This window comes from Hypanus sabinus, chromosome 10 (assembly GCF_030144855.1).
Source record: "Hypanus sabinus isolate sHypSab1 chromosome 10, sHypSab1.hap1, whole genome shotgun sequence".
Taxonomy (NCBI): domain Eukaryota; kingdom Metazoa; phylum Chordata; class Chondrichthyes; order Myliobatiformes; family Dasyatidae; genus Hypanus; species Hypanus sabinus.
The window spans coordinates 36,740,874-36,768,598 of NC_082715.1; the positions used below are offsets into that span (position 1 = coordinate 36,740,874).

Genomic DNA, 27,725 nt, shown 5'->3' on the forward strand with positions numbered 1-27,725 from the left:
GAAAACACATTGGGAATTTTCCAGTTGAGGAATTGCTGGATTAGCTTCAACCAGTGGAGGAGTGCTGGATGAAAGGGACTAATGTGAGTTTTGTCATGGGAAGCAGAAACTGCATTATAAGGGTGAAGATGTAATAATTTCCAATAATCATGCAAAGGTAACCTACAAGATACAAAGCTTAGAAGAAGAACTCAGAAGAAATAAACTGAGGTAGGAGCAGAGATTATAAAAGTGTAAGTTTATAGTTTTAGTGATGAAATGGCAATGTTTAAAACATACCATGGGTTAAATACAATGGCAAGAAGGTAAGAGATATAGATCAGTAAGTTGGTAGGACAGGCATGTAATTGGTGGCTAACTGGCTTCAAGTCTTCGCTACATTCAGTAGGAAAACATTTCTGTTCATTCATTACTGCTTGCTGAACAAAAATCTGGCAAAAAATGGAAATGGTTGTTGGGTTGAGGTAGAGCTGGGGCTGACATATGCACTTGGAATTGAAATGCTGTGTTTTCAATTGATGTCAATGAAAATGCAGGATGGGTTAAAGTATAACAAAGAAAGATCTCCTTTTCTCTGAACATGCTGAAGTAAGAGCAGAGAGGGTCCAGGTTACAAAGTTGGAAGTAGCATGCATAAAGCAGTGGCAAAGACTGGGAATAAAGGGAGCCTTTTCTAATTGGCTGCTGGTGACCAGTGGTGTTCCACAGGGTGCTGTGATGGGACTGATTCTTTTTACGTTATATGCCAATGATGGAATTGATGGCTTTGTTTCAAAGTCTCCAAATAATACGAAGATAGGTGGAGGGGCAGGTAGTTTTGAGGAAGTAGAGAGGTTACAGAAGGTCTTAGACAGATTAGAATAATGGGCAAAGAAATGACAGATGGAATACGGTGTCAGGAAGTGTATGGTCATGCACTTTGGTAGAAGAAACAAAAGGGTTGACTATTTTCTAAGTGGAGAGAAAATACAAAAAACTGAGGTGCAAAGGGGCCTGGGATTCCTTGTGCAGGATTCCCTAAAGGTTAATTTGCAGATTGAGTCTGTGGTGAGGAAGGCAAATGCGATGTTAGCATTCATTTCAAGAGGACTGGAATATAAAAGCAAGGATGTAATGTTGTGACTTTATAAAGCACTGGTGAGGGCTTTCTTGGAGTATTGTGAGCAGTCTTGGGCCCTTTATCTTAGAAAATACGGATGTGCTAAAACTGGAGAGGGTTCAAAGGAGGTTCACAAAAATGATTCCATGATTGAATGGCTTGTCATATGAAGAGTATTTGATGTCTCTGGGTCTGTATTCACTAGAATTCAGAAGAATGAGTGGTGACCTCTTTGAAACATACTGAATGGCAAAAGGCTTTGATAGAGTTGATGTGGACAAGATGTGTAGGAGAGTCTAAGACCACAGTCTCAAAATAGAGGGACGTCTTTTTAGAATGGTGATAAGGAAGAATTTCTTTAGCCTGAGACTGGTAAATCTGTGGAATTCTTTGCCATACACAGCAGTGAAAGCCAAGGTTTTATGTGTATTTAAGGCAGAGGCTGATTGATTCTTGAATGGTCAGGGTATGAAGGGACACAGGGAGAAGGCAGGAGATTGGGGCTGAGAGAAAAATTGGATCAGCCTTGATGAAATGGCGTGAAGACTCAATGGGCCAAGTGGCCTAATTCTGCTCCTATATCTTTTGATCTAGATAGTCATGGTGATGGCCGGCTATGTGGATAGAGATGGGTGTCCATCCCATCATCAAGATGAACTAGTTCCATTAGTCTTGAGCCCCTCTGCTTCCTTGAGCATAACGATCTTACACATGAATCAATAAATCTGATCAACAGGAAAAGAGCCATTGTTCCAGCATGTCTTCGTCAAACAACTGTGATGCCTTAGTGATGCACAGCATGCCCATATTCAATTGTGTATTGTACTGGGAGAATCAGAAAATAAAATGTTAACTATAGGAAAATCTCTGGAAGTTACTTCTCCAACCCCAAACTACGTTGTGGCTTGCCTTAACTGATATACTATTTGCACTCCTGCCTTCAGTCAGAGAGCTGATTGCTATCAGAGGTGCACGCAGCCTTCAACACACTGTCTCTGTCACAAATATATCACTCCCTGGGTAGGGAAATCAGACCTGTACACGTTTGAGGTGCATTCAAATTTTCTTATTCATTATAATTGGAAAAAGATGCCTCTACACTTAGATTCAAATCCTCTTGCAGCAAAGGCCAATATACAATTTCCTTCCTAATTGCTTATTCCTGCATGTTGACTTTGTGTGAATCAGGTATAAGAGCAGCCAGGTTCCTCCAAAGTTTAGCATGCTCCAATCTCTCGCCATTTATAAAATAATCTATTCTATTTTTTCCTATTGGTGTGGATGATGTCACAATTTTCCACGTTATATGCCATGATCTTGCCAGTCATCTAACGTTTTTATTTCCACTGAAGCTTCTCGGCATTCATCACATAACCCATTCTGTCACCAACGTGATCTCATAAGCAAAGAAGAATATATTGCAACAGCCCACTTGTCAGCCTGCTCACCCAAAACTTACACGTTTGTTTCTGTCTATTATCAGTCTCAGTCATAGTACTGTACACTCCAATTCTCAATGCCCATTGGTTCTAGACTTCTCAAACTAAAGAAACAGTTTCTCTTCATCTACCCTGTCTATTTCTCTCAGAATCTAATAATTCTGAATGAGATCATCATTCATTCTAAATTCTAATAAGTATAGACTGACCTTAATCAACCTGTCCTCAACGGAAAACTTTGCATTGCAGAATCAGTTTACAGAACGATGCTGACCTGACTTCACTTAGGCGCAAAGACCATCATAGCTCAAACTACACTAAAACAGCTCACCCAGACTCTATACAGTTAACTTAACTCATCTTCGGTGATGCACAAGACTATTTTCCTTCTGCGTTCCCTCAAATCCCTTCTGTTTTGCTTTGCATGACACACTAGAGCAGGGATGGCCAACCTATGGCTCATGCGCCAGAAGTGGCGTATTGGATGATTAGTAGTGGCGCATTGCACCCCAGTGATAATAATAAAAATAAGCCTACTCATGCAAAAAGTATTAACCAAAAACCAATTTGTAGAAAAAGAAATCTATAACAGGAATTCAAGTAGTTTAGAGCTAGAAATGGGTTTTACTGAGAATAAATCTAAAACTTAGCAATCATTTTTAGCAATTTTATTATTTTGTGCTCCTCTTTTGGTGAATGTTATCTTCTTTCACATTAATCTGTTTTCAATTTTAAAAAATGTTCAATGACTCAAACTAGGAAAGAAGGATTTTTGTTCTGCAGTCGTTCCATAACTGTTCAACACACGTTTGATACTTGTTTGATCCTGAGGCACCAGGCGTCTGCACCAGCGGTGCGTCGCAGGTTTTTGCCAGTCAGTTTACAATCGACACTCACGCGTTACGGAGTTGTGCTTTGTTCCTCCTTTGTGAACATTTGCAGTTTTGTACTTTTTCAAAAATTAAGCCTTGTTTTTACATTCAGTTTCCCATCACAGTGCAAAAGAAAATGAGCAAAAGAAAAGCAGAAAGTGATAGTAAGCGTGAATTCAATGAACAGTGGGAAACTGAGTTCTTATTTATAGTGGGTCCTTTGGGAAAATCGTTGTGCATTGTTTGTAAAAACACTTTCTCACATAATAGAAGACATGATCTTAATAGGCACTATAAAACACAACATCAGACTGAAATAGAAGGAAAACTGAAGCTAGTGCTTGGGTCTGAGTTACGGAAAGACTGTGATTAAGAGAAAGGAAGAAATCAAAAGAAGACAAAATATATTTGTTAAAAATCTCATTAAGGTAAGTAATGTTTATCTTGTTTTTATATTAAATCAATATATCATGTAAAATGCTAAGTATGTCTATATTAATATATTTTTTGTACAAGAGTTGTATGGCGCATCTGAACTGGTGCGTGAAAAAAATTGACGCATGGAATGTGAAAGGTTGGCCACCCGTGCACTAAAGTATCCCACTATACCTCATCCACTGCCACTGCCCTCCACTTCTATACATTTTATTTTTTATTACTTTTATTTTTATTTATTTATTTAGTGATACAGCGAGGAGTAGGACCTTCCGGCCCTTTGACCCATGCTGCCCCAGTAACCCCAATTAACCCTAACCTAGTCACAGGACAATTTACAATGCCAATTAACCTACCTGGTATGTCTTTGGACTATGGGAGGAAACCGTAAAAAAAACATGCATTCCACGGGAGTCTCCTTACGGACCAGCAGCAGAATTGAACTCCAAACTCTGGAATGCCCTGAATTGTAATAGCATCACACTAACTGTTACGCCACTGTGACACCCCATTTTGCTGGAGTTAAACCAAACACATTTGTCAACCAGGATTTCACCTTCATAATTCCATATTGACTCCTTCCAATCTCTTGTTGATTCCTAAGTGTCCTGTTACTCTTTCCATAATAGGATTTCCACATTTTTCCTGCTACTCAGGTCAGCTAATCTAAAGTTCTCATTTTTATCTCCCCCTTTAATAAGTAAGAGTTCCATTTGTTACTTTCTAATCTGTGAGTACCATCCTAGGATCTCTAGAGATTTGACAATCAGTGCACTGATCATTTTCATAGCCACCTCTTTCACAAACACAAACACGATGTGTCAATCATCAGGTCCTTGGAATTTATCATCTTTCAGTCCCATTGTTTCTCCAAAAGCAGTTTTTCCAAATATTTCCCATCTCCTCATTTACTCAGGAGTTGTAGTCCTCCACTTTAGCGAGAAGATTTTGTTTTTGTTTTAAAGGGATATTATAAAATTGTTGTAACATAAGGAATTGTGAACAAGCTACTCTTGCACATGAAAGTCCCTCCCTTCGTTCTTTCGTGACTCCTGGGCTGGCTCAACAATAGGATTCTGAAGCCAAAAATCTGTTTGAAGAAATTGCAGATATTTACATGTTTTTATGAATGATTTGGTTATGAGCCTTCATTTTTGCTTTCTGTCCCAAACCAAATTGTTTTACAAATAACTCTTACCCTACTGCTTTGAATATCCTTTCTTGTCTTTAAAGGCTTTACATTTTCAATGTTACAAGTAATTTCTGAAAATCCTAATCTATTGGATAGATTAGCACAGAAAGAGGCTGCTCAGCCCAAATTAACACTTTGATGTTAATCATTTTCTGTGCAGAGGAAAGGACAGAGTTTGAAAATAGAAAATTGGAGAATCCCCAATCTTGCTATCAAACACACACAAAAAAATGATCTGGGTTAAATGCAAAATAAACCACAGAAAAACAATACAGGTTCACATACTCTTGTCCCCTGCAGAGAAATTCATATTTCCTTTGCCATGTTTAGAGTTCAAGAATGTAAGACATGGAAATAAGGAAGCTCGTGAAAACACTAGGACTGCTCTATCATTCAGTGGATCATGGTTGACCCTGTGCCTCAAACCCATACTGCAGATCATGACATAACAGTAGAATTATGCCATTTAGCCCATTGAGTCTATTCCATCATGGCAAATTTATTGTCTCTTTCAACCCCATTCTCCTGGCTTCTCCACATAACCTTTGATACCCTTACTAATTAAGAACCTATCAACCTCTGTTTTAAATATACCCAAGATACCCACAGCTGTTTTTGGTAATGAATTCCACAGATTCAGCACACACTGGCTAAAAAATTCATCCTTATCTCTGTTCTAAAGAAATGGCTTTGTATTCTAAGGCTGTGTCCTCTGATCCTAGACTCACCTACTATAGGAATCATCCTCTCCGTGTCCACTCTATCTAGACCTTCTAAACTCCAGTGAGTACAGGACAGGGTCATCAAACACTCCTCATACATTAACCGTTTCAATCCCAGGGTAATTCTCATGAACCTTCTCTGGACCCTCTTCTATACTAATACATCTTTCCTTAGATAAAGGGCCCAAAACTGCTCATGATACTCCAAGTGTGGCCTGAACAGCATCTTATAAAGCCTCAGCATTACGTCCTTGCTTTTATATTCTAGTCCTCTCAAAACAAATGCTAACATTGTATTTTTCCTTTCTTACCACCAATTCAATCTGTAAGTTAACCTTTAGGTAATCCTACATGAGGACTCCCAAATCCCTTTGCATCTCTGAATATTCTCCCCATTTAGAAAATAACCTACACCTTTATTCCTTCTACCAAAGTGCATGACCATACACTTCCTTCTGTCACTTCTTTTCCCATTCTCATGATCTGTCCAAATCCTTCTGCTGATTCCCTGCTTTCTCAACACTACCTGTCCCTTTACCTATCTTTGTACCATGCACTAACTTGGCCATAAAGCCATCTGGGTTGGAAAGACACGGTGTTGGGACCAGAGGCAAAGATCGGGATGGTTCTGCTCACTGCACCACAACGTTTACTCCGCTCTTCACTGCATTGTCTGAGGCTGTGGGCCTACTCCGGCTGCCCTGGGTTCATGTCTGCAGGCTCCACAACATCTACTCCGCCATATTCGGAACTGAGTCTGAGGCTGTAGGCCTACTCTGGCTGCCCTGGGTTTGTGTCTGAAGACTCATTTTTATTCCAAATGCTATTCGCTTACTTTTATTGTTTGCATGGTTTGTTTCTTTCTCACTCTCTGCGTGTTGGGTGTTCATCAGTCTTTTTTATGGGTTCTTTTGGGTTTCTTGTTTTGTGGCTGCCTGTAAGGAGATGAATCCTTGATGATAAATGTACTTTTCAATTTGGATCAATTTCATCATCCAAGTCAGTTTGTCAAATCCACATCTTCTTAATTCCCTTAGTGTCCAAATTCTATTTCAGCCCTGCAGTTAACAACTATAACTTCTTTAGAGATAGAGAATTCCGAAGTTTCAAGTCTTCTATGTAACAACATTTCTGTCCTAAACTGCTGACCCTTTATCCTGATAGCATGACCATTGGTTCTGGACTTTTCAAACCAAAGAAAGTCTTTCCTCATCCACCCTGTCTATCTCTCTCAGACTTTATTAATTCTGAATAAGATCATCATTCATTCTCAATTCTAATAAGTACAGACTGACCTTAATCAACCTGTCCTCAACAGAAAACCTTGCATTGCAGAATCAGTTTACAGAACGATGCTGACCTGACTTCACTGAGACACAAAGACCATCATAGCTCACACTACACTAGAACAGCTCACCCAAACTCTGTACGGTTGTCACTCATCTTCGTTGATGCAGAAGACTATTTTCTTTCTGCGTTGCCTCAAATACCTTCTGTTTTGCTTTAATAATTTGACCCAACATGTTTGTGTTCTGCAGATTATTGTACAATCTGAAGTACTGCAAGATTAATTTTGCTGATCACGTGATATCTCCATAAATTCCATCTTGTTTACTTTGAACAGAGTCTAAATAATCCCTTTCCACCTCCAGCCTGTCTTAATCTCTTCTCACATTCAACAGTTTCCCCTTTATTCTGTTTACCTTCTCTTGGTCTCCACCTGATCACTGAATTCCCTTTGTTCCCTCCACCTTTTCAGCTGCTCTGCAACCTGAAACATCTTTGATTTCCAACTTTTCCTCTTTCTGATGGCACCTTATCAACCCAAAAAGTTAAATCGATTCTCTCTCCGTGGGTACTGCCTGGCCTGCTGATGATGGACAGCCAGATAGAGACCAAGAAGCTCATGGTCAGACGTGCTGTGCGCTTCCCTTTGTGAGGGGGGGGGGGGGGGGCGGTGTGGAGCTGCTGGCTGGAGAAGGCGGGTGGCTGCCACAGGCATTCGGGTCAGGCCAGTAGTAATGGCTATGGGTACTTTGGTGTGGGGAGGGGCAAGTGTGCCAGTAGGGTTGCATTAGAAGTTGCTGACTTGGTATCGACAAATGCCCTGGGCATGTTCACTGACAATCAAACACTTTATTAGAGGTTTTGTCTTTAAGCACTCTAAACAGGGGGAAGCATAAGCTCAGCAACTCACAGAATGAAGAGCTGGTAGAAATTTATCGTACCTAAAAACTCCTCTCATATTTTAGTGTTGCAGGTCGATGGGAAATCCTTAACCCCCTACTTTATTAGGGGGTGTTTTGCACCTTCTGCGGAGATGCACCGTCCAAGAAAGCCAATGGCTGACAACCCAGGCTGGCATTTAGTAGGGTTAACAATCAAACTGTGCTGGCTTAAGGCCTCGAAGAGTGCACAGAGATGAGATACATGTTCAGATTTGAATGCACTGGCGACAAGTATGCCACCCAGGTAAACAAAAAGAAAATCTAAATCTTTTAATACAGAGACCATCAGCCATTGGAAAGTCTGTGCTGCATTTTTCAGACCAAACGGTATGCACAGAAACTCAAAAAGGCCAAATGGGGCTATCACAGCTGCTTTGGGAATGTCCTCCGAGCACACAGGCACCGAGCTGGATGGATTTTGGAAAAAATTAGCTTTGGAAAAAAAAGCCTTGAATTTGTGGGACTGGGTAATGATCAAGGGTGGTACATGTGCTTGACAGAATCATTGTGGGAAACCTACTGGGGGAGTAGGGTAACAGCCCAAAGTCCCTGTCATTCAGAATCCAGCGGTTCTTGATTGACTAACAGTGCCAGGGCACACAGGAAATCTGCACCAAGCAGATGAATTTGCACATGTGACGTTGCCCATTGGAGCAGAGCATTACCCATTGTGTCCCACAAGTCTGGATCCTGCTGCCGTTGTTGGTCTCCAGGGAGGTTTTGTCGCTCTTTGCCTTCTCATCAATAGGCGATGCTGGCAGCATACTTGCTTGACCACCTGTGTCACACAGTAAGCATAACCCAGAAAGGGAGTCTGTAATGAACAGTAGATGACCCTGGCAGCTGGAACCCATCGTGTTCACGGACCTCCGATGTCCCGATGCACTGGCACTGTCGAAGCTGCAAGGCAGTCGGTATTTCCTAGCATTCGTACTGAAGCGAGCGTGGTAAAAACACTGGCCTGGCATTGTTGGTTTCACAGCCATGGGCATTCTTATGTTAGGGGCCTTGCTGACCAGGCTTATTGAGGTAGAGAAAGGAGGAGGAATGATGCACTACAGCCTGGCTGAGTGTGGACTCTCAGCCATTTCAGCAAGCTCCCTATAGTCCTTCATGGGTGCATTAGTGAGGGCTATGTGAACTTGATCAGGCATTTACTGCATGAAGAGTTCTTTAAAACAAGGATGGCGATTTCCCAGGAGAGACAGCATGTGGTCCATTAGCTCCGATGGCTCAGGTAAGGATCAGGTAAGAAGAATTGTTTGATGTGCTCAGACTGCAATTGTCCAAAAGTTCTGTAAAAGTTGAGTTTTCAGTGATCGGTATTTATTGTGTTCAGGCAGGAGTTCAAGCAGCCTCACTAATCTCTCAGCCCTGGAACTGCTGAGCGACACTACCACATAGCAGAATTTGGTTTCGTCAACAGTGGTTTCTTGCAGAGCAAACTGGGCCTCAGCTTATACAAACCAAGCAATGGCATTTTGCTCCCAAATCTTCAGCAGCTTCAAAGCAACTGTGTTGGCCAACACGTTTAATAACTCTGCCACTGTCCTAGAGCACCAGGGTCACCAATGTAGGTTTTTGCAAATAAAACAAAGTAAGGCAATTTTATGTTTAATGAAACCCATAACACATTTTATTGAATTCCAAAACCTAAAACACAAAAGTAAGGTTATTAAATCTTATGTAATAATGTCATCATGTCAGACCAGTCTCTTAAAGTGACCTCCAGCTCAATGTTGGTAGTTGTGAATTATGTACTTTTCTCCCAATTATGTTACCCTATACGTATACAACATCTGATGCGTCTTCTCCAAATGACATCAGACACAATATGCACTGTGGTCCAGTTCTGCCCTTAATTGTTCCAAGTACCTACTTTTGACCACCGTTGTAGTCCCTAGCCAGGACTTCTGGTCCAGGAGTGAAGCACTGAGCCTCCTTGCTTGAGGAATCCTAAATTTGTCTCGGCTCTTTGTCCTACATACTCCTTCTGTGGTTGAGTTTGAGGAGATCCGACAATGAGTGCAGGGGATAACCCAGGAAGAGCATTGCTGGTGAGTTGTTAGTTGTGGAGCGTGCTGCACTGCACTGTGGTATGCAAGGAGGAAATTAGCAAGTTTTGGAATCGTCAGTGTAGTGTGTTCTGCTGACGTTGCTGGCAGTGCATTCTTTAGACTCTGGACAAACTTTTCCACCAAGCTATTTGTAGTTGGGTGGTAATGTACAGATATAATATGTCTTATTCCATTCATTTTCTGGAATGACTGGAACTGTTCCACAACAAACTGTGGTCTATCGTCACTGACTGAGTGTTCTGGAACACCAGTCCTTGTGAAGAGGCTTCACAACACATCAACAGTGTGTGAGGCTGGAGTGGAGGCTACTGGGAACACTTCTGGCCACTTTGTAACTGCATCCGCTACTACCAAATAATTTGTGCCCATGAATGTGCTTACAAAGTTCACATGAATCCTCTGCCAGGGCAACGCAGGCCATTCCCAGGATGGTGAGGCACTGCTCTTGGCATCTTCTGGATGTGTTGTCATCCTGAACAGTGCATGGCAAGCTGCTCGATCTGCTGATCTATCCCAAGCCACCAGACAAAGCTTCAAGCTAACACTCTCATTTTGACATGCCTGTATGTCCAGCATGTAGCTCCTCCAACATGTCAGCTCTCAGCTTGAATGGTATTACAACTCTCAATCCCCACATAAGGCAACTGCTATCAATGCCATCCCGGCACTGGTAGAAATGGGGGATCTGCAAATTCCAGCTATTTTGTGTGGCTATATAGATCTGAGACAGTGTGGGGTCTTTTCTGGTTTTCCTTTGGAAAATCTCTTCCATTACAGGGAGACTTCCAATTTGCATTAAGAAGAGTATGTCAAGAGGAGTGTCTTCCTTTTCCACGAGTAAATGGGATGATCTGTCGGCATTTCCATGATTAGTCATCCTCTTGAATTTGATCTTATAATTGTGACCTCCAAGAAGCAGAGCTCATCTCTGCATTCATGCTGCTGCTGTTAGTGCACTACCTTCTGTGGGTTGAAAATGGAAACCAGTGTTGATGATCAGTGACGAGGGTAAACTCTCTCCCATACAAGTGCTGGTTGAAACATTTTACATCCCAAACCATAGTCAAGGCCTCTCTGTCAATCTGTGCAGAATTTTTATCTGCAGCAGTAAGGGAGCGTGATGTGAACATTATTGGGTGTTGACTTCTATCACGCATGTGACATGACTGCACCTATACTATAAGACAAGGCATCACAGACAAGCTTCAGTGTACAATATGATCATAATGTGTGAGTACGGTGTCTGACATCACCATTTTCTTTGTCTTTTAGGAAGCCACCTCACACAGCTTTGACCATCGCCATTTCTTCCCAGCCTGTAGTAATGGGTTCAAGCGGTGGAGCACAGTAGCCAAGTTTGGCAGGATACAGTAATTGACAAATCCTAAAAGGACCACAACTGTGAAACATCCTTTGGCTTTGGAACATCCACTACTGCTTAAATTTTCACAGCACACTCGCGTCAATTTTGTGTGTTAATGGTGTAACCACAGTAAGTGATGCTCAGTTTAAAGAATTCACACTTGTTGTGCTGTGCTCTGAGCCCATAATCTTCTGATCTTTTTAACAATTTTTTGAGATTTTGGAGGTGTTCCTTGTCACCTTACTGGTAACAATGATGTCAGGTTACTCCTGAGTGCCTAGTCAGCCTTGTAGCACCTGGTCCATAGCTTTCTGCCAGAGTGCAGGTGCAGATGCTTCTCCAAAAATAAGCCTGTTTTAGTGATAAAGCCCTTTGTTAGTGTTTATGGTGAGAAACACTTTGGAATCTTCCACCTCCAACTATAGGTAGTCCTCTACTAAGTTCACTTTACTGAAGTGTTTCCATTCAGAAAGATTTGCAAATATATCCTCTCTCCTGGGCAGAGGGTATTGATCTTCTTTCAGTACTGGGTTGAATGTGATCTTAAAATCACCACAGATCCTGACAGACCCATCCTTCTTGGCTACTGAGCCCACTGGTGTTGCCCATGGCTCCACTCATCCTTTGAAAGAATTCCCTCAGCCTCCATGTGTTCTAGCTCACTGGCTACTTTATCATGGATGGTATAGGAACTGGACAGGCTTTGTGAAACTTGGGTGTGGCATTTTCATTTAGCATTATTTTACCCTTCATATGTTTGAGTTTTCCAATCCCATCATGGAATGTTGCTGTGGCATCATCCAGTACCTTTCTTAATTCACTTTCAGTTGACTCAATTACAGGGGATGCAGCGTGCAAATGGTGAATGGATCGACAATCAAGTTATAGTTGTCTCAGCCAATTACAACTTCACAATGCTGGTGCTCCTGCTTTTACCACATTCACTTGTGGTTTGTTGGTTGTTGTATTTCACTGTTAAAAATGTCATTCACACAGGAGTTAAGTTTTCTCTTGTTTAAGTTTTTGGTTGGATATCTGCAGGCTTCTGTTAAGTATCTTTGAAATGCCATTCAAACTCATTTTGTGGAGTGAATGAAACTGCCAAGTCAGTGTCCAATTCCATTTTAATTAATTTGCCATCCACTTCTGGTGTAAGCCATATTGCTCGTCTATTGTTAGTTTTCACATTGTAAATCTTAAGGCTTCCTAGTTCTGTGTACTCTCATCATTATAAAGAAATGGTTTGATACTAACAAATTATCACTGAATCTAAGTAAAACTAAATTCATAATATTTGGAAACTGTGTACAAAACTCATAGTAAACTTAGAATAAATGATGTTGAAATTGATAAAGTATCTGAAACAAAATTTTTATGAGTGGTAATAGATAATAAATTAAGCCGGAAACCACATATAAATTATATCAAAGCAAAAATGTCAAAATCTATTTCAATACTGTACAAAGCGCAAGATATCTTAAATCAGGAATCATTGTGTACATTATACTGTTCACTTACAGTCCCATACATGATTTACTGTGTAGAGGTAAAGTGAAATACATACAAAACAAATACAAACTCAATTTTTCTACTCCAAAAGAAAGCCATACGAATTGTAAATAAGACAAGTTATTATGAGCCAACCAATCCACTATTTATTCAACTAAACACTTTAAAATTCAGAGATTTCGTAGATTTTAAAATAATACAAATTATGCATAAAGTAAAAGTGGACAGTTACCACAAAGTATCCAAAGATTGTTTAAAATGAGAGAAAGTCAACGTGATTTGAGAGGAACATGTATATTTCAAAAACAAAGGATAAGAACAAATGTAAAAAATCATTGTATTTCAGTTAGAGGGGTGAATCTATGGAACAGTTATAGTGAGAATTTCAAAACATGCACCACACTTAACAAGTTTAAAAAATTATTTAAAAATAATTTAATGAACAAATATAAAATACATGATTTCAAATGAGTGGGAGTAATGTAAATAAATGATGCTTGGAATTGGATTTTGTGTTAAAAGATTATGATTTTTTTTGTTTTGATGTGATGATTGATGCCAAATATGTTGTTGTATAAGTAAGAGGGGTAGGCGTAATAAGCTGTAGCTTCAGCCTACACCCTTTCGGTCTGTTTTAAAGAATTTTGTTATTTAATTTTGTCTTATGAAATCATCATTGAAAATTATGCTTTGTATAAACAAATTATGTTTGTACTGACCGAAAATAAAATTGCATTCATTATCAGATTTTTCATCAACAGCATGCAGGCTAGCACTCTTTTTGAAACTGCAACTTGACTTTTTATCTTTTTCTCTTCCCTCGACAGTCCATTTATTTTTGTCTGCCTGACATGCTGTTTGTATGTGTCCTATTTTGTTGCATTTTCTCAAGTTTCTGCATTAGTATGGTGTATGGGAGTCCCTGCCATAATGGAAACACAATTTGTTCAGCCAGGACAGTTTCTATTTAGATGTTACAGTTTTGTTCACACTCACCTAGTGCAACTCAATTGAATCTCTGTCTGCTGATTCCATTGATAAAGCAATTTCAACTGCTCTTTTAACTGTAAGATGTGCTTCAATTAGGAACCATGTTTGAATGCTTTCTTGAAAGATTCCACATTTATGCTTACGTGGCCGAATTGAAGAAATTGTCTGAGCATTGTCAGTTCTGTGATGTGTTAAGGATGCACTGAGAGTTTGTTAAGCATAAATGGATTCCCTTTCCTTCTGATTGTGCTTATGAAACCTAAAGCATTCTGCAATTAACAACTGTTTCAGTTCGAAATGTTCCTGCATTACATTCATGATATCAGCAAAGCTCATTTCAGCTGGTTTAGTTGGAGCAGTTAAGCATCTAAGCAAACTATATACTTTTCCACCTATTATACTCGGCAACACTGGCACTTATTTTTCATTGGCTATTTTGTTCAGTATATATATCATCCAGTTATCTGTTGTGCAATCAAATGCATCTATCTTTCCAAAGTAGCCAGCCATTTCAGCTTTTAAAAATGTATTATTATTATCACCCGATAGATCACTGTTTGTGAACCTGTGGTTGTATAAGTTGCTTGTTAATGTCATCCATTTCCTACTCAAATATCTCTTTTTCTCTCACCTTTTGAAGAAAACCATACTGTGCTTCAACAGATACAGTAGGCAGTATGTTTTAAAACTTTCTTATCATGACCGCTGTGTTTTGTAATTCTAGAAACTAATCGAAATAAAAACAGGAGCTGGGATACCAGCCTACTTAGTTTTTCTTTAGTGAGGCTCACACTTATGATGTGGTGGAGAAATGACGTATGCCATTCACGTACATCTACATATAACCTATAATGAATTATGTAAACAACAAAGAATGCTTAATCAAACAATATATTTACAATATTACTGAAATATCAAAGAAGGGAGCCAGAAAGGGGAATGGGAAAGGAGAAAAGAGGGGGCAGTGGAGAAATTACCTGGAAGTTGGAGAAATCAATGTTCATGCTGAGAGGTGGAGGCTACCTAAATGGAATTGAGGTATTTCTCCTCCAATGTGGCCTTAAGGCATGGACCATCGTGATGGGATGGGACTGAAGACTGAAATTAAATTGGTTGGTCACCAGGAAATCCAATGGAGCTAACTATAGGCTTTAACTTTATTTAAGTATTTATACAGATGTTTGGGGAATGTCTGATTTATACTTTTGTCTTCTTGCTCAGCTTTAAGAGAAATTTTGTTGATAAGTCAAGTTCCTAATATTCTGACTGTACTCGGCAGTATTTAATGATTCACCACGTACAACTTAGAGCAGACTGAGTTAGGAACAATTTCAAAACTTCAAAATTTCAAAAAAAAACAAAATAAGAAAGAATACTTCTCTTCATTGCAGTTCTCCAGGGATCCCCCTCAAGGCTTCCTCTGCAGAGCTTTGACAACTGCATTGTGATCAGGAATGAATGTTGCTTTCAAGCTGTGGGTTGACCGGAGTGTGAAACATTTACATCATGCTAGTTTTAGACAAACTCAATTGACTTGGCAAAATAATTTTTTTTTTTACTTTGGGTCGCTGTCATTGATCTACAGCCAAGAACAGGCATTTTTCAACTGTAATGGAAAAAAGATACTGGAAATCTAAAATACATCCAGAAACTGCTTGAAACACTCAACCTGTTGGAAACACGTGGAAAGAGAAATATCTACTTTTGAAGGTCTTTATCTTGAAACATTAAACCTGTTTTCTCTTTCCACAGATGCTGCCTGGACTGCTGAGAATTCTGATATTTTCTCTGAAATTCTGTGGACAATTGTACCGTTCGCACTAAATCATTTTTGGACAGTGCACCAGACTGCCATGTAGTAATGTCTCCATGCATCCTGGGCTTCCAGCTGTCAAGCTTCCCACGCCGTGGCAGTGAGAAATAATTGGTCGTATCTCAGTCCTCAGTGCTGCCGCGGGCTGTGGCTTGTGATACCACTGAGTGACCTCGTTATCAGTGCTGACTCTGGGAAAATAGAAGAACTCAAGGGTCAAGCTTCTTGTACCGACATATTTAGTAAACTAAATGCCATTAGTCCTGTATATTATTTTTAAGCTACTACTATAAATTTACTTTTCAGTTAGGGTCATAGCTCTACAGCACAGAAATAAACCCTTCATCCCATCGAGTACCTGACTAGCTATCTGCCTAGTCCCATCGATTTGCACCTGGACCATAACCCTCCATATTTTGTCAAATTTCTCTTAACTATTGAAATCGAACCTTCATCCATCACTTCCACTGGCAGCTCGTTCCACACTCTTGCCACTCTCTGAGTGAAGAAATTCCCCCTCATGTTCTGCTTAAACATTCATCTTTCACTCCTAACCCATGATTTCTAATTGCCTCTGGCTTTGACTTTTACGGACCATTTCAGAGGCTCACAGACACATCTCTTCCCGCCATTGGTAGTATCTCCAAGAGGTGCTGCCTCAAGAAGTCAACATCGATCATCAAATTGTTTCAGCCTGAAACATCGACGGTACATTTTTCCATAGATGCTGGCTGGCCTGCTGAGTTCCTCCTGCATTTTGTGTGTGTTGTGTGTGTTGCATCAATGATCCCTGCCATCGAAGCCATGTCATCTTTTAGCAGCTGCCTTTGGGCAGAAAGTACAGAAGCCCAAAGTCCCACACCTTCTGGTTCAAGAACAGTTACATCCTTTTAACCACAAAAATACAACTGCAGATGCTGTGGATTAAAGAATACACACACGATGCTGGAAGAACTCAGCAGGTCAGGCAGCATCCGTGAGAAAAGAGTAGCCAACGTTTCAGGCCGAGACCCTTCATCAGGAATGGGGGGGAAGAGAGGACCAAACCACAGTAATAGAGATAGGGGAGGGGGTAGCGCCATAGAGGCACCAGGTGGAAAACCAATCAGAGGAAAGATAAAGGGGGGAGTGTTGTGTTCGCATCCTTTTAACCACTTAGTTGTTGAACCAACTGACGACAAAATCCTAATCACTACAGTTTAACAGCAGTATGACCACTTTGATCACTTTGCACTAAAATGAACTTGCTTTTTTTCTTCGAATTGTGTTTTTTGTAAAACATGCGCATACTTTATATTCAATTGATGTTTTCTTGTGAATCTTCTAATGTAATGCTTTGTGCCTGTGATGTTGCAAAGGTTAAGTTTCTTGTTGCACCTGTGTATAAATTGTTGCTTCCAGTGTGTAACGGTGCGTATGACAATAAGCTTGACTTTGAATGGCGATTGCCCATCCGGGTTCTATTTATTTTCATTAGTCCTCAGGGGTTTAGAGAATCTAAATATTACAGGAGACCATTCTTCCATTGTGTCCATGTTTCATTGATAGATTCCCTCAGTGTAATTCTTGTGCAAACAAAATCACATGCTTGCACAACCTTACAATGCCACTTCACAAGTTCTCTTTCTGTATGGGGAAACCAATTGCAGCAGCTATTGAATATTTAACTAACTGGTAGAGATCTGCATGAGGCTGCATTGCAATCAGAAATATTGGGGGCATTAGTATGACAACAGATCTGGAACCATACCTCTGCTCTCCTTCCTTGGGCCAACTGGGGGCTTTAGCTTCAGTTCCAGTCCTGTCTGTCAGAATTAACACTTGAGATCTGCACCATCATTTGGTTTTATGTGCAGACGACTCTTCATGGAGCCTCTGACATGAGATAGAAAATCGGAGCTTCCTATTTGCTCAGGTACCTAAGCACATTCTTCTTAAGCCCAACATCGGTGTGTTCCAGACCCACAAGTCTGAGTCACCATTACGTGGATCACCAACAGCTCTGTTGTCTCTGGAAGAGCTGAGGATCTTCATTCCTTGATATTGTTTGCTGCTCGTCCGAAGATCACGGCCACCACCAGCAGCAGAACTGCAATAGCTCAGCATCAGTTGAGTTCACTGGTTCATAAACCAACAGATGTTAGATTTCCATATGAATCCAACAACTCCTTTGTAAATCAAATGAGATAATCCCTGCCATTCAACTGTTCAAGATAAAATCAGTCATCATTAATCTTTCTGAGTGTTTTGGACGCATCATTGAAGATCTATTTTAAGAACTGTATCCTGTATAATACATTACCAGAAATAAATATCTATGCTTTAATAATCTCCCATAAATTGGCACACACGTGTGCATATAATGTATATTTCCTCTGATCACACATTGCTAGATGCAAAACATCTCTCAACAGATTATATTTTAAATGCATAGTAAAGTATGGAAATCTAAGCAGTGGAAAAAATATGTGGTTAAATAGAAAACATGAAAGAGAATTTTTAAAGTGCTAAAATGTTAAGTGCACTTAGATAAAAGTTTAAAATAACAGGTAAGTACTTTCTCTCTAATTTCTCTGTAGTGAGATTTGACAAGAAGTCTTGAGCAAATTTCATTTCACTCTCTCTGTAGCAGTCAAACCTTGCCACAACTTTGGCACTTGTTTTGATTTTAATTTTTTTAAATATATTCCAGAAGGAAATGACCTCTATCTTGTTTGTTCTTTGTAAACATGGACATAAAAGGAATAATTGTGTCATGTTAAAAACAGAATCAGGTTTATTTTCACTGACTCCTCTCATGCTGTTTTGCAGCAGTGGTGCAATGCAAGGCATAAAATGACTGCAAATTACCAATGAATAAATAGATAGATAGTGTGGGAATAATAACGAGGCAGCATTCATGTGTTTATGTACCTTTCAGAAATACGATGGTGGAGAGGAAGAAGCTGTTCGTAAAATGTTGACTGTGTGTCTTCTGGTTCCTGTAACGAGAAGAGGGCATGCCCCAGATGGTGGCGGTCTTTAATACCAAATGCCATCTTTTTGAGGCATCACCTCTTGAGAAGAGGGCGTGCCCCAGATAGTGGCGGTCTTTGACAATAAACGGCACTTCTTTGAGGCACCATCTCTTGAAGGTGTCCCCGATGATGTGGAAAGTTGTACCTGTGATAGAGCTGGATAAGTCTACAACCCTCCACTGTCTCTTTTGATCCTACACGTCTAGAGCCTCCACACCGGGCTGTGATGCAACTGGTCCGAACACTCTCCACCACACCTTTATGGAAATTTGAAAGAACCTTTCCAGCAGGAGCTGCCCAGGGATCCTGCGTGCTTAGCTAGAAGCAGGCATAGGTAAAACAGAAAGTTTACCACACGTTTCCCAATCTAGTAGAACACTAGAGAACAGATCCTGGGCTTCAAAGTTTACCCACTGAGTAAATAAGTCTGTGCAAAACCATCTCCTCAAATTGGCCAGAACAAGGGGACTATGCCAGATGAAACCTCTACAATATAATTGCTTTGGATTTGATTAGAATGAGGTTTTGGAGTGAGCTGACTGGAAATTTCTAAACTTTAACCTTATATCACAATTCTTAATACACTTTAGTATGGTGCCAATGGCTATTAAATGTAATGAGTTACCAAATAATTCTCTTCAGCAGAGGAAACTATGTACAGCCCAGGTACTACACTATAACATTTCACTTGCCATCCTGTCTCTTCTAGAGTTTCAGATGTGAGCAAAGATGATAAGCCTCACTAAAACAACACTCCAAGCTTCTGAACTTACCCTTCATTAATTAACCACATTTTACCAAGCACAGCTGCTTATGCTGAAATCAAGTGTTATGAAGGGAAGAACATCAAAGAAAGTTAAAAGGGAAAGGATTAGTGGTTCTCTTGAAATGAAATATTAATTTCAGGATCACCTGGCTTTTAATATGTGTAGTACTTGATGCAATTTATACTAAGAAAAGAATGGGTAATCGATAGTCATTGCTTAAAAAACAGCAGCCACTATATCAACTTGTTGACACAGGGACACTCAGCTAATTTTTCATTCTGTGTTATTTATACTTTTGGTGCTTCGGCCATAATTATCCATTTTGTCAGAGTTCCAAGATCAGTAGGAGTTGTGGTGCAAATCACGGTATATGTTTGCCATCGGAATAGAAAGGCAGCAAATCTAATAAGAACTCTGTAAAGGTTATAGTTTAGTTGCAAATACATCCATTACTACTCAGGTTTGGGCCATCATCTGTGAAATTGTATTTGCTGCTAAAATTTACTTTTATAGTACACCATTGCCCTGGGGTGAAGTACGAAATATGAAATGCAAAGTATAAAATGCAATGCATATACGGTGTCCATTGTGTATGGTTTAATTTCAAGCTCCTCTTCTCAGGAATTCCATGCACTGAAAGAGCCTTTGACTCAGGAGGGCCTGTGTCCATAATTGCACTCATAATCCCAATGTGTGATTACCCATGGCACTTCCTATGATAGAGGAAGCATGCCCAAGCTCAACTCATTATGGCACGTCTCATGGACAGGCTCTGCTACTTGTGATGTTTATTGGTCTATGAGCTCAAATCTCCTCAAACTTAAATTGTCCTTGAAACGGGGGCTGGTAAATGTTCAACACAAAAGATAGGAGGCTCCATCGTTTTGGTTTTACAATGCACTGGTGAATGGAGTGGAAACTTGGGAGATATGTCCAGTTTCCACAGAGATTCAGAGGCCTTCTGGATTCATTACAGTCACTGCCAGTAGTCAAGCCCCAGGGACCTGGATGTGAAATAACAATTAATTCAATGACTTCATATTGTGATCAATGAATGGATCTTCAGAAGTCATGACCCATTATTGCCATGGGCATCACAATGCATGCTTTCCTCATTCTGAGAGACATTCAACCTTGTCGGACACATAGCCCAATCACTGGCACACTTCACTTTTGCACAAACTTACCGCTAGAGCAGTCTCATCACCACCGTCATGGCCACAGCAGAGAAGAAAGCACAGAAGCCTCAGATTCAGATTAATTTCTTTATCACGTCCATGCTCAGTGGCCACTTTATTAGTTTCACCTGAAAGCATGCTCTTTAATGCAAATATCTCATCAGCCAATCTCTTTGCATAAAAGCACACAGACATTGTCATGAGGTTCAGTTGTTGTTCAGACCAAACTTCAGAACGGGGAAGAAATACCTAAGTGATTTTGACCGTGGAATGATTGTTGGTGCCAGGCGGGGTGGTTTGAATATCTCAGAAATTGCTGATTTCCTGTGATTTTCGCATACAAAAGTCACTAAAGTTGTTGGACTGAGTTGTTTTTTGATCTTGGCAATTTACTTTCAAACATTTCATCACCATATGAAGAGACATTATCAGTGCGCTGTTAATTGTGGTGTCCTCCAACTGCTTGGCCTTTATATACTTATCAATCAGCTGATCGGTCGCCATACGGAAACTCATCTGTGATGTGGGTAGTAAATCTCATCATTGATCGGTTGTGTGGCAAACTTTGCGCGTTGTGACCTGGAATTTTGCCCATGTTGGCTTATAAGTAGGATCGAGGTCTACGTGTCTGTTTACAGAATTGTTTGTGGAAAACCATTATTCTAGGATTTTCTTGCAAACCATGTTTTGGCTTGCACCATGACTTTCACTGATGCCCAGTCACCATGCAAGCCTGGCACTATTTTATGGTTATGGACAAGAACCCAAGGCAACAAACCTCTGCTGCTGCAGTATATGCCCAGGAGAGGTGGTTCCCGCTATGCAAGGTATGAGCTTTTAATGATAGCTTGCCTCACGAGGAAAGACAACTAAGTTGCCCATGAATGACTCTCTGGCAAAAGGAAATAATATTAGGCAGCTCTTCTGGAACAGAGTACAGATATACTGTATCTTCACTCTGCAGTGTGGAAGGCAATCTGTGGGAACTCACAAATATCTACTGCTCCGACGTAGAATGACCCTTCCCTGTGGTCCTAGTGACCTTGCTGGAGCCAGCAAAACCTCAACATCCTGACCTAGGGTTGGAGTAGTGGCTGGAGAAGCAGGCACATTTCAGGAAGGACATATTTTCTGAAGATCAGAAATCTTGCACAATCATTTCTGCTGTGGTTCAGGAGATGGAATACAGTGAGTATTAGGCCTCCTGGACAATTGGATTGTAATCTATATATCATTGCCTTTAGATGTTACTAACTTTCAACTTTGAAGTATTCCATATATTAACAACTAAGCAGTTCCATTGAATCAAATAGCAGAGACTAATCAGGAGCTGAACTCCAACTAGTCAATGATGCCTTTAAGTAGTGGTGGTGGAGTTGGGGAAGGTGTTGCTGCCTGTTACAAGAAGGGTCCTAGGCGCTGTACGGTTCAACAAATGGTGCACGTGATTATCGTGGACATTTTTCTAGTGATCGTAAAACCCTGGTGGATGTTGGTAATGTCAAATGCTGCAAGTCTGCTTCACTGGTTCATTGGGAAAACCGACAGCGGGTACCATGTGACTTCGGTTGTTGTGTGGACCAGGCCCTCGTACCACAGGGTGGCCTGTTGCAGCTGCCGGGGGGGGAGACACGGAGGCAGTGTGGCGTGGCAGGCGTTTACATTAGGTTGGGTATAGATAGAGTGAATGCAAGCAGGCTTTTTCCGCTGAGGCTAGGGGAGAAAAGAAACAGAGGACATGGGTTAAGGGTGAAGGGGGAAAAATTTAAAGGGAACATTGGGGGGGGGGGCTTCCTCACACAGAGAGTGGTGGGAGTGTGGAATGAGCTGCCAGATGAAGTAGTAAATGTGGGCTCACTTTTAACATTTAAGAAAAACTTGGACAGGTACATGGATGAGAGGTGTATGGAGGGATAGGGTCCAGGTGCAGGTCAGTGGGACTAGGCAGAAAAATGGTTTGGCACAGCCAAGAAGGGCCAAAAGGCCTGTTTCTGTGCTGTAATGTTCTATGGTTCTATGGTTGGAGGCTGGACTCTCCCTATCAGTGCTGCTCTCCAGCGTTCACTGGGTAGAAGACAAGCTGGACTGCGTTGACGTGCAGTGATTGGATTGATGTCAGCTTGTTTGCTTCTGATAACACCATCAACCTACAGGACATGACAGTCAGGGACTTGACTCTGTTTACTCTATCATAATTATATGTGCTGTATGAGCCTTGTGCTGTGTATGACTCTTGGTACTGTGTTTTGCATCTTGGCCCCAGTGGAATGCTGTTTCATTCGGTTGTGTTCATGGCTATTCATGTATGATTGAATGATAATTAAAATTGAATTTGAACTTGTCCCTCCCCCCCATGCTGTTGAATGTATTTAGGAGTGATAGATAAATTTGATAGCACTGGTGTCAAATCAGCACTACATGTGGATTCTGTCCTGCCAAAGGGTTTCAGTCCGAAACATTGACAATGTTTTCCATAGGTGCTGCCTGGCCTGCTGAGTTCCTCCAGCATTTTGTGTGTGTTGCTTGGATGTGAATTCATAATAGTTTCCCCACTGCCTGCACTTCCATTCCCATTGCTTGAGAATACACTCGCACCAACAAGTCATCTCCCAATCCAAATGTGCTTACATCTTCACTGAGTCATGCTATCAGTGACAGGATCCAAATAAAAGATTTGAAGATGAAGTGTGTCACATGTACATCAAAACGTATAGTGAGATAAGTCATTTGCGTCAACAACCAACATTGTTTGAGGATGTGTTGAGGGCAGCCCACCAGCACCAACATGGCATCCTAGCACCCTAATCTGTACTTCTTTGGAATGCGGGAGGAAACCTAAGCTCTGGGAGGAATGCCGCACAGTCACAGGGGAACGTACAAACTCCTTACGGACAGCAGCAGCAATTATATTCTGATCATTGGCACTGTAAAGCTTATGCTAACTACTACACTAGTGTGCTTCCCCGTGTTGCTGGTCTGTAGCTAGAATCTTCTTCCTGTGCATCATGGACTGCACCAACCACATCAGGGAAGGGCAAAAGGACAGTTCAAACCTCTTCACTTGCATTTCTGCTTGACAGTTTGTCAATAAGTTCTGGGATTTGTGTTTCACCATACAACAGCATCCCATTTCTGAATCCAAATCTAAAGTTAATGAGTTACAAACCTAGGGTATTTTATTTTCTGATCAATATCACAAAGAATATGATTTAAGGTATTGGAATAATGATGTCAAAGCCTTTTTTTGCTTTATCATATTGGATAATTTATCAGTTTAACTTCCATTCATAACAATTTTAAGATTCCTTTTATACCTTAGAGCAAAGATGCAAGTGATTGGAGAGGTACAGTTTAGAGATTTTGTTGTGAAGGTTTATGCGTCTAATTTTATGCACTCTATCCTGCAATTAAAATTTAGTACAAGAACGCGCCCATGTTATCTTCCCACACAAGCCTCATTTCCTCAAATACCCTACTCCTTCACAGTTTGAGATCCTAAAATATTATGAATCAAGAGTGATCTCCCCTCCTATTTCAATACATGTCTATTTTGAGGAGGGCAAATGATTTGGATGACTTGGTTTTAAACACTGGCTTCAAAGGTTAAGGATCCTTGTAGGTCAGACACTTCACTTAATGTGCTGTTTTGCACTATCACAAGGAGTTTTCTTTTAGTATTCTGCTACTTCTCCATTTTCTTCATGAAATATGCCAGGTCAGTTCAATGGATGAGAATAATATGCTTGTCATTTTCTCCTGGGTGGCAAAGATGAAAGAGGACAGTATATTTTACACAATAATCCTTCTGGCCATCAAGGCTTTTCATTTCAACTTCGCTGTTCGTATCAAAGATGCTTCCATCCAAATATTGTCCAAGTGTTGTTAGAATACAGGAAGCTTATTGCAGCCATGAAAGCTGGGAGACACCTGATGACTAACATGGCAAGGGGTTATTTGATGGAATAAATATGCTCCACATGTGAGTGAAATGAACTCAGGCGAACTCTCCACAGAGAAATGATAGAATAGCAGGGGCTGGGGTTTTGGGGGCAGAGGATGGGCGGGTGGGGGTAGTGATGACATTCCAGTGAATTGTGCTACACTTCGTACGTAGGTACAGGGTCCAAATCCACACACAACACTTCAGATGCAAGGTAACTGGGTCTCTGTGGAAATACTCCCTTTTCTGTTCCAGCTCTTTGAACATAATGGTAACATTCCATTAGGGAATTTTGCTCTAGCCACATTTTTAATCATCACTTACATGCAACCACGTCACTTTGTTCTTAGATTTCTACCATTTAATTTAAAAAAAAACAGAATTTACCCCTTCTTGGTCCGAAAACAAATAACCTCAAATTAACCTGTGTTGAATTGCACTGACTATAGTTTTACCCAATCATTGTCCCTTGTAATTCCATGCTCCGCTCTATATTCCTTACACTAAATAACATATATCACATAATTTAGAATAATGGTACAGTAAATCCTTGTAGCCCTTGTAGAGATTCATCTGGGTCACCACCTTCTACAGTAATTTCAAGACAGTCATAATCACTTCTCTTTGGTCTTCTACATACAAAGCATTATCTTAGCCAGGTCAATATTTTGACTTTAGTTCCATAAACATTAAATTCTCAATCGGTCACAATAAACCAAATAAACTAGTTATAAATGTTTGGAACTGCAGAATGCTATGGAGCATGATAGAAATTAAAACAACCAGCAGAAAACACATGAGACTGCAGATACTGTACTTTGAAGCAAAAAAAAACAAATTTCTGGAGGAAGTCAGCAGGTCAGACAGTATCTGTAATGGAAAGAGCATGGTTAATGTTTCCAGTCGAGATGTAGGCTTTGTCCTGCAGTCTGTGTTTTGCTTCAATATCAATCAGCAGCTTAACAGAGGTTATTTTTCCCCATGTTAAAATCTCCTTTTCCACAAGAGGGAGCTCTAGGTCACTAATAGACAAGGCAAAAATGCAAACATTCTCTCTCCATTCATAATGCATAATCCAGTTTTCAAAATTTCAGTGAAATTTTGGTTTTGTTCTTCAGGTTTGTGTGCTGAAGAAATAGCAGCAGATTTCCACTGAATAGAAAAGATGCTATTGAACATAGAAAATCTACAGCACATTACAGGCCCTTCGGCCCACAATGACCTTGTAACCTACTCTAGAGCTGCCCAGACTTACCCTACCACATTGAGTGCAAAGTTATAGAATAAATTCAAGCACAGACATTTACAGTGAATTCCATTTTGTTCATTGATTACAAAGTGTAATTGGACACCCTGTTATCTCTTCTATCTTAAATGATGTCCTTCCAGTTTTGTTTCGAGAACGTTAGTATCATAAAAAATTGATCACTGAATCAAATAGTCTTTATAAGTGTGTACCTTCACATTGAATGCTGGAACAAATCATTAATGTGATGTTAGGTGATCATTTCACCTTCACACTTTCAGTGTGTGCTGCGTCTGCGAGGCTTGGTGGCACCATGAGGTCCACAGCGGGGGTATTCCCTTCTGCCGCCTGCGTGGGATGGCGAGTCTGTCAGGACCCTGAGGACTTGTGGAAACCATGTGGTGGTTCCTTTCGTACTTATAGTCATTTAACATCTTTGGATTATTTTTACTGTGCCCATGATCTTTTTTTTATCAATTATGCTATTGTTTGCACTGTTGTAACTACATGTTGTAACTATGTGGTTTTGTGCAGGTCTTGTAGCTTTAGTTTTTGGTCTTGTTTTGTCTGGTGATTTTGGAGCTCATTTCCGGGGAACACACGAAGATGGTAGCGCGATATTAATATGCAGCAGCCTCTCCAGACTCTGGATTGGGGATTGCCAAACGTTAAGTGGATTTTCTGGTGTAGTCTGTTTTGTCATGTGCTTTTGTGACGTCATTCCGGAGGAACATTGTCTCATTTTTTAACTGCATTGCATTTCTGGTTTCTAAATGACAATAAACTGAATCTGAATCATAATAAATACAATGTAAGCAAATTGTTACATTAGTCTGTCTTTTGCAAGATGGAGCATTTTAAAGATTGAAGTAATTCAGATATTCAAAGCTGAATATTTCCTTTACAGAAAAGGTCTTGAAGAGATGTGACAGCTTTTAGAAAGATGACAAGTGATTCTAAACTCATTAGCCAATCTGAACATGTATTATGGTCCAAGAAGCACTAGGAGAGGTGTGTGGGGAGGTGGGGCCTGGAAGGTTATTGGTCAAATGCAGGCAATTGGGACTAGTTGGCTGAACAGGGTCAGCATGGTCTTGTTGTACTGAAGGGTCTGTGTCTGTGGTTGTCTGCTCTATTTAATCCCATGAAACAAAAGTCATTGCTGATGTGCCCCTCACTTGGGACAAATGAAACAACAATCATTTTTTACTCTTATATCAAGCTAAGAAAACTATTTTATGGACCTAGGATTCTGCAAACTTACCCTTTAGTCATTTATCTTAACTAATGCATAATACTGGACAGTCTAGAGCTGCAATTAACATAATGTGGGACTCTATCGTAAACATTCTTCAGGTAAGGACCTAGACTCATTGCAATTCACTTAACCACCACAAGTCCACAGTGAACACAATCTCCATTTTCTATTGGACTACCTAGATATCAGCAATATCGTTATCGATTATAACTCAGCACCATCATCCTCTCAGTACAAATCAACAAGCTTCAAAACCTGACCCTCTGTGCCTTCCTCTAACTGGATTCTTGACTTCCTCATTGGGAGACCACAGTTACTGCAGATTTATGCAGACAGTCAGCACAGGTGCACCTTAGGGATGTATGGTTAGCCCACTGCTCTGCTCTCTCTACATTCATTACTGTGTGGCCTGGCACTGCTTAAACGCCATGCATAAATTTGCCGATGACACCACAGTTGTTGGCAGAATCTCAAATGACGAGCCACACAAGGCTGCACTCAATGTCAGGAAGACCAGGGAAGTGATTGTGGGCTTCAGGAAAGGGAAGTCTTCAGAACACACACTAGTCCTCATTGAGA

General features: G+C 40.5%; 1 long non-coding RNA gene across 3 annotated transcripts in view; it reads left to right on the plus strand.

Annotated features, from left to right (window-relative positions):
* LOC132400580 (uncharacterized) overlaps window positions 1–18,219 on the plus strand; it is a 77,820-nt gene extending 59,601 nt beyond the window's left edge. The window contains exon 3 of one of the 3 annotated variants that reach the window (XR_009514296.1): window positions 15,680–18,219. This is a non-coding gene — a long non-coding RNA (uncharacterized LOC132400580). Of the gene's footprint in view, window positions 1–8,011; window positions 8,226–11,337; window positions 11,552–15,679 lie in introns of those variants that run through there. The other 2 variants (XR_009514297.1, XR_009514295.1) reach the window with 2 other exon arrangements.
* The last annotated feature ends 9,506 nt before the right edge of the window (window positions 18,220–27,725 follow it).